This window comes from Chelonoidis abingdonii, chromosome 6 (genome assembly GCF_003597395.2).
Source record: "Chelonoidis abingdonii isolate Lonesome George chromosome 6, CheloAbing_2.0, whole genome shotgun sequence".
NCBI lineage: Eukaryota > Metazoa > Chordata > Testudines > Testudinidae > Chelonoidis > Chelonoidis abingdonii.
Genome location: NC_133774.1, coordinates 58,268,005 through 58,280,358, shown reverse-complemented (window position 1 = coordinate 58,280,358; position 12,354 = coordinate 58,268,005). Strand labels below are relative to the sequence as shown.

Below are 12,354 nucleotides of genomic sequence, written 5' to 3'. Positions count from 1 at the left end.
TTTCTGCTCCCCCATGTGTCTGTCTGTATCTATCTGTTGTCTCTTCTCTCATAGTCAGATTGTAAACTCTTTGGGGCAGGGACTATCTTTTTCTTCTGTGTTTGTGCAGCATGGAGCACAATGAGTTTCTAGGTCCAGATCCACAATTTCTTAGGCACCTGAATCCACTGACTCCAGGTAACAGGTTCCCATTTGTGGATCACTAATCAGAAAGAGGCACATTCCTACAGACTGGACCTATGTGCCTATCTCTGAGAAAGGGGCAGAGTCTAGCACAAGGGTTCTCAAACTGGGGGTCACGAGGTTACTACATGGGGGATCAGGAGCTGTCAGCCTCCACCCCAAACCTTGCTTTGCCTCCAGCATTTATAATGGTGTTAAATATATAAAAAAGTGTTTTTAATTTAAGGGGGGGTCGCACTCAGAGGCTTGCTGTATGAAAGGGGCACCACTACAAAAGTCTGAGAACCTCTGGTCTAGCACACACATCATTATTCAACATCTCCTTTCAGCTAATTTAGGTGGCTCCCCATATAGCATGCTGGCTTTTGTAGATCATGTCTAAGGAACTTATGTCTCCCCATTTATAGGATAGGGAGCACCTAATTCGGGCTTTGCAGATCACAGTGTTGCTCCTGTGATTTTCCTAGGCACTCGATGCTCAACTTTCCAATACTTAAGTACCTTTGTAGATCCTACCCTGGGTCCATGACTGAGGTTCAAAGCCATATCACAAAACAAATAATAGTAATAATAATGAGAAGACAGCACAGAAAAGTAACTGAAATAAGTCTCCATTATGCTTCTTTTAGATGAGTAATCAAACTATATATCAAAATAGTACTTGAAAAAGTATTCCTCTATTGCAAACAATTACTTAAAAAAATCTGATTTCATTAACATCCTTAGTAAGGGTGTTACTTGATTTAACTTACTAGAACCCTCTCAAAATTTTGGGTTCTGTTAGGTGTTTGGGTGGAGTTCAAACCAATTCTTATATTTTCTGAGTTGGTCTGATCATCTATGTAGATGTTTTATTCCTATCATTAAAATGTGCAGGAGAAATTAAACATCAGCAATTTCTCTGTAACTGATAATATTTCAATAGGAAGAGTTAAATGGCTGTTTCAGTTTAATTAAATGTATAATCAGAAAAAATATCTAATTATATTTATTTTTAAATTACAGTAGTAGAAAATGAAATAAAAAGGAGAAATCCTTAGTTTAATTATGGGTCAGCTAAAAAGCCCTAGCTGAAATGACTTTTGTTTTAAAGAATTGTAAAGGATCCAATCCTGTAAACTCTGGGGCGCCCCTGCTGCAATTGCTAGCATGAGGGAAGACTATGTACCCACATGGAGTCCCAATGAAGTTAGCAGAGCTCTGTGTGGATTCAATACAGCAGTATGCCCACATGTTGTCACTTGCTGGATTAGGATTTATGCATATGCTTAACTTTACACACTTGAGTCATCTCATTGAGCTCAAATGGAGGAGATGGTCTCATAGAATAGCCATGGCTAGAGTATAAATTATTATTATTATGGGCGTTATGCAAACACAGAAGAGACAATCCCAACCTTGGGGGGTTTACAATCTACATGACACAACAGGCAAATTAGTACTTGAAGAATTGACACCGCATTTTTAGTTAAATTTGTTATTGTTGGGTTTTTTTCATCTCCAATTTACATGCCAAAACCCACAAAGGAAAATATTTAAAAAATAGCTAGAATACCACTACGACTTCTAAGCAATATTTTGGATCTCTTGTTATTACATATACCTCTACCTCGATATAATGCTGTCCGTGGGAGCCAAAATATCTTACCATGTTATAGGTGAAACAGCGTTATATTGAACTTGATTTGATCCACTGGCACAGCTCTGTGCCCCCGGAGCACTGCTTTACTGTGTTATATCTGAATTTGTGTTATATTGGGTGGCGTTATAAGAGGGTAGAGGTGTACTTTGATGTGAATCAAACTCATGGTGCCTAAATTTTGTAGAACGGCAATATTTTGAGAGTGCAACATATCACAGAACAAAATGGTGAATCTTTTTGCATGAAACCTTGGTTAAAATATGTTGCCCCTTTTACACAGTGTATGATAGTAGTTAAGAAATGTTAACACTAATAATATATCAGAGGGGTAGCCGTGTTAGTCTGGATCTGTAAAAGCAGCAAAGAATCCTGTGGCACCTTATAGACTAACAGACGTTTTGGATCATGAGCTTTCGTGGGTGAATACCCACTACATGACATGCATCTGACGAAGTGGGTATTCACCCACGAAAGCTCATGTTCCAATATGTCTGTTAGTCTATAAGGTGCCACAGGATTCTTTGCTGCTTTTACTAATAATATAATAAATCCAGTTTATATAAGACCTCTATCCTGTACGTGACTATATAAATCATTTTAACCCAATGTTCTTATATCAAAACAGTATTCAAATGCAATATTGTGTTATGACTTTATTCAATGATATATAATAAAACATTGTTAAATGAACATTTTTCTTAAAGAAGTCCTAGGCCCAGGTCTGTGTATTTTCTGACATTACTCAGACTACTCAAACCCAGATAAGAAAGTGTTTGACAAAAACACTTATATTTTCCTGCATGTATATGATTTTTGTGGTGCTATTTCCTACTCTCTGCTGTGGACCACAGTTAATTGTCAGAATTTGTCTTTTACTTTGTGTGATAATTCAGTGCTTGTGAAAGGGGCTAGTCTATTTGACTTAAGTAGTAGTAGGAGCAGCCCTCAAAGAGGCGAGAGATCACATAGAGTTGTAGTTAGTCTTCTGTGGCCATAAGGAAGGAAGGAAGGATTTCCCCTACATCAATACAGTACTGTGTACTATCTTGTGCTACAAAACACTGCTATGGGAAAAAAAATTAAATGCTTGACTTTCCTATATACAAATGTTATTCATTTACAAATCCATCTCTAATCTTTTCAGAAGTATTAAGATAAATAATCTTTAGCTCTGATATAATGCTATTTTGTTTGTAGGTCTCAAAGTGCTTTACAAAGGAAGGTATCCTTACCCCCATTGTACAGGTGGGAAACCGAGGCATGTGATTTATTTTCTCCAAAGTCACAGTGAAATAATATTACCTTGCTCTTTTATATAAGATCGTTCATTGGTTGCTCTCAAAGTGCTTCAGAATCTTTACATGTTTTTCTCCTCACAACTCTTCTGTGAGGTAGGGAAGTGCTATTATATCCATTTTTACTGATGGGAAACTGAGGCACACAGAGCCCAAGATCATACAGGAAATCTGTGGCAGAGTAGAGAATTGAACCTATGTCTCCCAACTTCTAGGCCAGTGCCCAAACCAAGGAAGATTGTGCAGGTCTAATGGCATAGTTACTGGATTTCACTGCCTCCCATTTAAGAGGCCTGTTTTGTACAGAACGTGCTACATTTTGGCTTGAGACACTAAAAATTAAGTGATTTTACAAGATTTATTCCTGCAGTCTACTTTTCTTTCTTTCTTTCTTTCTTTCTTTCTTGTTACTCTGAAGTGTGCTACCTATTTAAGCCCAAATACTCCCCCCATGGACACAGTAGGACCATGTGGTTCCACTGCCTGTATAGTGAGAGGACACAAAGCGCCAGATTTTTGAAGAGTCAAGGTGGGTGAGGTCAGATCTTCTACTAGAACAACTTCAGTTGGTGGAAGAGACAAGCTTTCAAGCTTACACAGAGCCCTTCTTCAGGTTTGGGAAAAGTAATCAGAGTATCATATCTACATACAAGCATAATGGGTTAACACAAGTTGCTGGTGACCAGTTACAGTGCAGTAGGCAATTAACACCTTTGCAGTCACAGAACAAAGGAAAGTTACAATTTGTTGTAATGAGCCATAAAACCAGTGTCTCTATTGAGTCCATGATTTTTGGTGTCTAGCCAGGGGTGGCTCCAGGCCCCAGCATGCCAAGCGCGTGCTTGGGGCGGCAAGCCGCAGGGGGGCGCTCTGCCGGCGCCGCAAGGGCGGCAGGCAGGCTGTCCTCGGTGGCGTGCCTGCGGAGGATCCTCTGGTCCCGCGGCTTCAGCGGACCTTCCACAGGCCTGCAGGAGGTCCGCCGAAGCCGCGGGACCAGAGGACCCTCCGCAGGCAAGCCGTGGAAGGCAGCCTGCTTGCCATGCTTGGGGCAGCAGAATTCCTAGAGCCGCCCCTGTGTCTAGCAGATTTATCCATTGAAATTCCCAGAATTACTTTTGAAGGTGTTGTGTAAGTTTCCTTTGAAGACATGGAATGAGAGGTCAGATATGGATGATCAGTTTTTAAAATGTGTTTGCCCATGGGTGAAAAGGTATTTTTGTCTTTTATAATTATTCTGTGTGAGTTTGTAGAGAGCGAAGTGAATGTCTGGTTTTACTCACATAGCTGTTGGATTATTTGATGCACTGGATGAGGTACACCAAGTGTTGTGATAGGCATGTGTAGGACCCATGGATCTTGAAAGTGGGTACGGGGCGTGTTGTAGCAGTGGAGACAATGTCTGCACGTTTTGCATCTGTTGTTGTGGCAGGATCTGCTGCTGCTTTGAGTTTGCGTGTTCTGGTCTGTGGGGAGATGCAGTCTCCATCTAGTATGGGTTGTAACTCCTTAATGATACCCTTATATGGGATCCATTGTGGGATCGTAGGTGATAATGAGATGTAGAGGACAAGAAGATTTTTTTTCCATATTGAAGCAGGTTCTCTTGGGACATCTGGGAGGCTCGTTCCATTATGTGATCTCCTTCTCTGGTGGAGTGTCTTTGCTTGGTGGAGGCAATTTTAAGTGTATTATGGTGTGTATCTCAGACTTTGTTTTTGGAGCATATTCTGTGTAATCTGATTGTCCGGCTGTAGATAACAGATTTCTTAGTGTATATGAAGTGGGTACTGGATCTGTGGGGTTCCGTTGCTGAAATTGATCATGGTGTCCAGGAAGCTGATGTTGGTGCAGGAATATTCTAAAGATGGATGGATGGATGGATGATGGTGGTTAAAGTTGTGGTGGAAATCTCTGAGGGAGTCTAGGTTTTGTGCCCAGAGGATGATAATAGCATTAATGTATCTCAAGTATATCATTGGTTTATCAGATTTTTGAAGGTATGTAAGCACCTCAAGATACAGATAGGTGCCTATTGGGATTTTCAAAAGTGACTAGATGCCTAATTCCAATCAAAACTATTCCAGTTCTTTTGCTAAGATATCAACTATTCTGAGACTTCATTTGATGATATGGGAACAGACACCATATCGAAATCTAAGACAAACAGATTTTGCTTGCCCCTCCAGAATTCCCCAGCACCCAGCAAAGCTACTTAAATGGGGGTCTGTAGGAAGGACTTGTAGCTTAATACCATCTTTCATGCCATTGTTCCACATGTGGAACTCCCATGGCTGTCAAAGGGAGCTTTGAGATGGATTGATGACAGGAAAAACTGTTATATTTACAGGTCTATTATTTTATTTACTAATTATTCACTTCACTGCATTTCATAATCTCATTTGATTTTTGTGCACAGTAAATGTATTTTTAAAGAAGTCTATTGTGTTAACCTTTATTAATATAATATCTAGCACTTAACATAATAAAAAAGATTAGAGTTACACTGAGGTAATATGCAACACAATAGGGCATTTTACAGAGGTAATGAGACAGAGAGAGGTAGAATGATTTACCTGAAGTCCTGGAGCGAGTCAGTGTCAGAGCTGGGATTAAGATCCAGGGTTTCCCGGTGCCCATTCCCACACTCAGACCATTTGATAATGCTACTTCATGTTCTCTCTTACTACTATTTATATACATTTGCTATAACAACTATGTTAAAGAGAAAATTACCTGAAACCTAAAATAATATGTAATTATTTTTGTGCCCTGCTATCTATAAACTGAAAGATTTTTTTCTCTCAGTAGATAAGCACATATATGCATTAGTGTATTGCACCTCACGTGAAAGATTCTGTCCTTTAAAGTTATTTTTTACTCAGAAAAATGAACATGCTTTGCAACAAACAACTTTTTCTAATACAGTTTAATAATTGTATGTTTCAGAGTAGAAGATGGCTTGTGACTAATGTTGTAGAGAAGAATGACTGAAATAACTGTTTGGAATTATTCTGGAATTAGGTTAGAATGAAGTCTCCTCTGCCAATCTAAGGTAATACTGTAGAAAGGCAAGAAATTCAAAGTGATATATGTCCAGCTGATTGTGTGTTGACGTTGTGAGGCCGGGCAAAAGTTCCATATGCCTGAAGCCGAAAGAGCCAGGAACCTGGGTAAACCTGGGATGTCATCACTCTGTGAGACATGGGAAACACAAACCCCTTTCTAAAAGGTATTTAGTCAATGGGAGCAGAAGAAATATTAAAACCTTCTGTGTGTCATCAGATGATGTACAGAATTTACTGACAATTAAAATCAAAAGTTGTGTCACAACAAGCTAGCATCTTGAAGTTGCACTGCTAAGGAGTTATTTACCAATCAACCTATTATAGAATGTGAAATACAATCACATGCTAGTTTTCAGTTCATTTGTAGAGAAAACCTTTCCAACATCACAAATTCCAATTTAAAAAAACCCCACAGTCAGTTTTAAATGAAAAAGTGGACAATTAATCATAGATGTTCCGATCCTGCAAGGGGCCGAGTGCCCTCTTGGAGTCAGTGACCGTAATTCTGATCCCCCTTATCCTGGTGTAAATCAGGCCTATGGAGTTAGCTTGGTATAAAATGAGAGCGGAATGAGGCCCAGTTAGTAAAGTAACAGGATTTGGCATATAATATGCATCAAAACTAGTGTGATTTATTTAAAAAATATATTCTTGTTCTTTAAGTTATATCTGTACAGAAGCAGAAAATATATTGAAGTTTGAGGTGTACCTTGTTCTGTCTGACTCTGTTTCCTTGAGGTTATATAAATTATCTACTCCCTCTTCATTTTAGATATCAGTCTGGTCTCTAAAAGATATTAATTATTATATAATCACTTTCACTAATTGTTTTTCCCCTTTGAGTATTTAAAAACTTGGTTGTGTTGACAATATAAAGGATAATGAATGGTTCTTAAGTTCCCTGCAGTTCAAAATAAAGTACTCAGTCTCTGCTAATAATTTTGGTGAGATAAAGTCAATATGATTTTACTGATATTATGCATTATGCTTTTGTCATCTTATTAAAAAAAAAGCCTTCACAGTAATAACTAAATTAATAATTTTATTATTTATAAAACATTCCCACCAAAGTGCTTAAATTGCTATACAATAATACATTTAAAACATTCTAAAACATATTACAGACAATACTGCAAATCCTTAACACGCAGGTTTGACTTGTTCTATAAACATAGGGCTAGCAAAACTGGGTCCTTAGTAATACAAAGCACACAATACAAAAAATGCAATAGGCATGAAAATAGGAACAGTCAGATGGATTTTCAGAAATGGTTTGAATGAGAGAGTTTCCCACAACTCTATCAGGCACTTTAGATATCTAACACAAAGCCATGTATATGCAAGTTAATTTAAAGTTAATGAATGTCCTGTACACTAGAACTCACCAGTAAGATTTATAGGTTTTTATCCTCTCTTAAAGACAAATGCTGCATACATGTGCACACAGTGTCCTTTTGTGGAAGTTGGGTGTTTTTAACTGAGACAGATTTTGGCCCAATCCAAGTATGGAATGCTCATTAATGTTATTAGGAATTAGGCATATGTTGTAAAGGGAAATATACTCTCTAATTTTTAGTGGGCTTTAATTTTAGAATCTTAACTTAAATGTTTAGATTGTTTTGAAGTACTTCTTTAATGTTATATTATTCTGTGACACCAATACCCTGCCCATCTATTACTATCAGAGCACTTCACTTAAACAATATTTTACAAATTTAGAATACAAAAAGATGCTTACTCTCTTTAATACTTGTAATCGTAGCACTAGTCTTATTCTTTGCAGTTTTTAATGAGATCTCAAATTGATTTTGATGCTATTATTCACCTTAATCTTTTGTTCATTATGCATAACTCGGGCTGATGATTTATGGCACAGCCTAAAACAATGGAGGCTGTTGCTTAGCTAGAACACTGTAAAGGAAAGTATCCTGTAAAGTTTAGTTTCTTGGAGGCTTTAAATCATGTCTTGAAGACTGACGTCCTTTATTAAAGTCCAGAATGTACAGCAATGGAAAGTTCCCTACATTGCTCCACACTGCTCCTCAGGATGGTTTTGAAGGAATGTTGTCTCCATACCCATTCAGTCCTTAGTCTTTTTGCTGACATTGCCAATGGTGATTTGTGTTAGGATGTGGACATCTGTCCACTAGGAATTACACTCAGACCACCACCACTTTTATACTAGGATCATAAGAATCTGTGTGCAAGCTGTTTGGATTTTTTTTCATAATTTAATTTTAGGCGGTTTTGTGTTTGAAAAATGTCATTTTTTCATGAAATTTTGTAAACGAGGTGTTTTCACGTCTAAAATATAAAGAAGTGTAAATTTTGCTTGATTTTTTAATTGTCAGTGCAGCTTTGATTGAAAATGGGCCTAAATTTCACCTAAAATGTTGCCCATATTTGAGAAAATTTAACTTTTTTCAGAACTGAATGACCTAACTTCCAGGGGTATTATGAGGATTAACGAACTAATTGACAAAATACTGTTTGCCATATTCCTATAAGTAGTCTGCTTGTGTTAAATTCTGCTCCCGCTTACAGTGGTGGGGCTACTCACATGAGTAAGGCAAGCTGGATTTGATTCAGCATTTGTACAGGCTTCTGAAGAAATTTGAAAACACTAGCGATATAAGCGGGACAAAGGCTTTTGGGTGTGATCCTCTAAGATACTCATGTGCCTGAGTCCCATTTTTAGGCATCAATGAGATCCACATAACTCTGGCTTGGCTGCCACCTAATCCTGTGACCACCTAACCTCACTTGGCACTTAAGTTTTTACAGAAAAAACTCCTGACGAACTTATATTTCTGCCTCTGAGAAAGTGTACTGAATCCTATTAGTGAACTGGGGAAGACAGGTGTTCAGCCACCTAAGTAGTGTCTGGGGACCCGATATGGTAGGTGAGCTCGGAGTCCACCTATTGGATTGAGCCCCTCACACAAAACAGCTGGGGGAGGAGGGAGGAGCTCCCTTATAATCTTCAGTGTAGTGGTTAGGGCACTTACCTGAGAGGTGGCAGATCCCTGTTCAAATCCCCTGTCTCCTTCATGAGGAGGGGATACTTGAACTGGGAATCTCCCACCTCCTGGGTGAGAACCTGTCATGTTCTGGGATGCAATCCAGACCAGTGAGGATCTGTGTCACCACCTGCCCTGTAACCCTGAGTGCCTTCAATGCTCTGCTGCTGTGGCTCACAGCTTGGATGCTGACAGCCCACAGACAAGCATGCCCTGAGTGTCTGTGTGACAAGCAGCACTGAACCAGCAACTTTGATTCCAGCAGCCTGCTTGTTACATCACAGACGTGCTCTGGTATATGCCAGCATTGGTTATACCTGGCAATCAACGCCCCAGACATGCCATTTTTCTGAGTTGCCAGGGTTGCTTGACTGCCACTCTACCTCTTCCTTCAAACCCCATCCCTACTCCCCTCTTCACACCCTGTTCCATCCCGTCCCCTGAGTGTGTCCTGCTCTCACCCTTCCCCCTCCTCCATAGTGCCTCCTGCATGCCATTGAACAGCTGATCATTGGCAGGTGGGGAGGAGTAGGAACTGATCAAGGGGGCTGCCAGTGGATGTTGAGCACCCACTATTTTTTTTCTGTGTGTGCTCCAGCCCTGGAGCACCCACAAAGTCATCACCTATGCCAGTCCCGAATCGCTCGGCAATGTCTAGCCCTCTCCTGGACCATTCAGAGGAATAATTAAGTTTGTTTTCTCCTCTAAAGAGACAAAATGCTCAGTTTATCACTTTGACTGGTGTTAACAATATCACTTTAATTCAAACACATGACCGGGTTGGTTTATATTAAAAGTAAAACAATTTATTAACAAAAGGATTTAGGATTTTAAGTGAGTTCAAGTGTAAAAGATAGTGTTAGAAATGGTTACAAGCAAATAAAAGTGAAAAAAACTTTCTAGTGGCTAAGACTTTACCTTAAACAAAGTTTTGTTGTGTTGTTTCTTTACCAATCTATCTTTCAGCAAGATGGCTGACCAACCCCCTGGTCAGGATCTTCCACAAAGTCTGATGTGCTTGCTTCTGTTGTCATCTTAATTTGGGGTTCCTTGACACTTGATTTTATAGTCCAATTAACCTTTGAAATGGATTCTTCTGATGCTTATCCCCTCCCAAAGTAAAGTTCCTTCAAGCTGTGAGGAAGGAGACATGGAGTTTGCTGGAGAAAGAGTTTCTATGCTGATTTTTCCCCGTACTGGTGTTCGCTAAAATGCAAATAAATTTATCTGTTCCTGCAATTGCCTACCCTTGCTGGATGCTGAGCGGTTATCTCCTCCCCTTGTTAGCTTGATGGTTTTTATGTAAAAGCATTCCCACTGTCTCTTAATGTGTCTTGGAAGTACCATCAAGGTGGCAGAACCACATTCTTTTGTCTAGGTGGGGTAACTTCAGTCCTGTCTGTCAGACACTTGAACAAGATCATTCCCAATATATTTATAATTTTGAATTTGTCATCTTTACATGCACCATACAATAATATTAATGATCAGTATGTTATTAGCTTTCTATTGATATCTTACATGACACCTTTTAGACACAGGTTATGACATTACTGAGTTGGGGTACACTGAACTGATCAAATCAGCTGAAACTCACTACCAGACACTAGTGAGCCCCTTGCCTTCTTGTACTGGGATGTTATTAGGGTCAGACTACCCTATTACCTAAGTTAAAGTTTATAATGAAAGACCTCTTCCCCTTCTGCCTACTCCCAGCTCCCAGTTTCAGGCCTTGCATCAACTTAGGTAGCGGAATGCCCCCAGTTTGTGGATCTCTAAGCAAAGACAGGCACGTCCCTTGGCTTTGTCACCTATCTGCAAAAGAGAGGCAGTGCTTAGAACAGATCCCTTTCACTGGCATCTTCCAGTGGCTAGCTTAGGCAGCTCCCTGCCTAGCACGCTGGCTTTTGTGGATAGTAGCTCAAGGTGCCTAATTCTCCATTCATTGTATAGGAGCCTAAGTGCCTAACTCACGGTTTGTGGATTGCAGTGCTGTTCCTGTGATTTTCTAGGCACCTAAAAGGCACTCAGTATCATAATGCTTAAGTCACTTAGTGGATCCCACCCTTTATACTTTCCATAGATGCCGAGTTTCTATCTGCCAGGGGGTGTTTCCCCTGGCTCTGCCCAGACTCTGTCCCCATTCCATCCCTTCCCTAATGCCCCACCCTGCCCTGCCTCTTCCTGGTCCCACCCCACCCAGTTCCACCCCTTCCCTGAGTGCACTGCACTCTTGCTTCTCTGCCCTCCCTGCCACACACCTCCAGATCCTCCAAAACAGCTGATCTGTGGCAGACAGTAGGAGCTGGGAGAGCGGGGAAGGCACTGATTGGCAGCACCCGCTGGCGGGCAGGAGGCACTGGTGTGAGGGAGAGGTGTTGATGGGGGATTGCCAATGGATGCTAAGCACCACCATTTTTTTTACCGTGGGTGCTCCAGCCCCAGAGCACCCACGGAGTCGGCGCCTATGGTACTTCCCTCCTCACATCTGCACTTGCACACTAGGGTCATTTAGAATCTGTCTCTTACTGTATTCTCAATGCGTTACACCTGTTAATATTAATAACTGTGTAAACCCCCTGTTCATGGTAATGAAGCTATTTGTGATTGAAATTAAATTTGCCAATCGAATTCCTTTACTTTTATGTGGTCATTGAATGATGTGCCTCTCTCAGATTCATTGCCGCCTCTGCTAGTCAAATGTCTATCCAGTTATCTCTCATTAAGATACCTCTTATTTTTTTATGTCCCATTCTTCCCACTGAGAGCACACTACTGGTCTCTGGCTCCCATCTCTTCCTCACTCCTTTCAAAACCTCGTTATGAGGCCTAGCTGTATTGTTAGTCCTAGAGGATCAAGCTCAATGAAACTATCTAGTCACCACCCAGGTAACCTTTTGGTACACAGCCTATCCCTAGTTTGAAAAAGGACAATTACTATGAGGTTATTGACAATTACTATGAGGATGACCTAGCATCCTGGCTGTCAGACCACCAAATCAACAGTTACTTTCCCCTTTTTCTTGATCCTTTTTTCTGGAACTGAAGGCAGGCAAATAACTCTCTCTGTAGAAATTATAAGTCGTCCAGAAAAAGTGGTACAATTCCATCCAGACTATATAAAGCAGAAGATGTATTTATTTTAAGGT

At 40.1% G+C, this 12,354-nt stretch overlaps 1 long non-coding RNA gene across 6 annotated transcripts in view; it reads left to right on the top strand.

Moving 5' to 3' along the window:
* The window catches only part of LOC116827397 (uncharacterized), a 164,917-nt gene that overhangs the window by 59,184 nt on the left and 93,379 nt on the right, over positions 1–12,354 (top strand). For all 6 annotated transcript variants that reach the window (XR_004374290.2, XR_012656096.1, XR_012656097.1 and 3 more), the window contains one exon: positions 6,067–6,172. This is a non-coding gene — a long non-coding RNA (uncharacterized LOC116827397). The remainder of the gene's footprint in view (positions 1–6,066; positions 6,173–12,354) is intronic.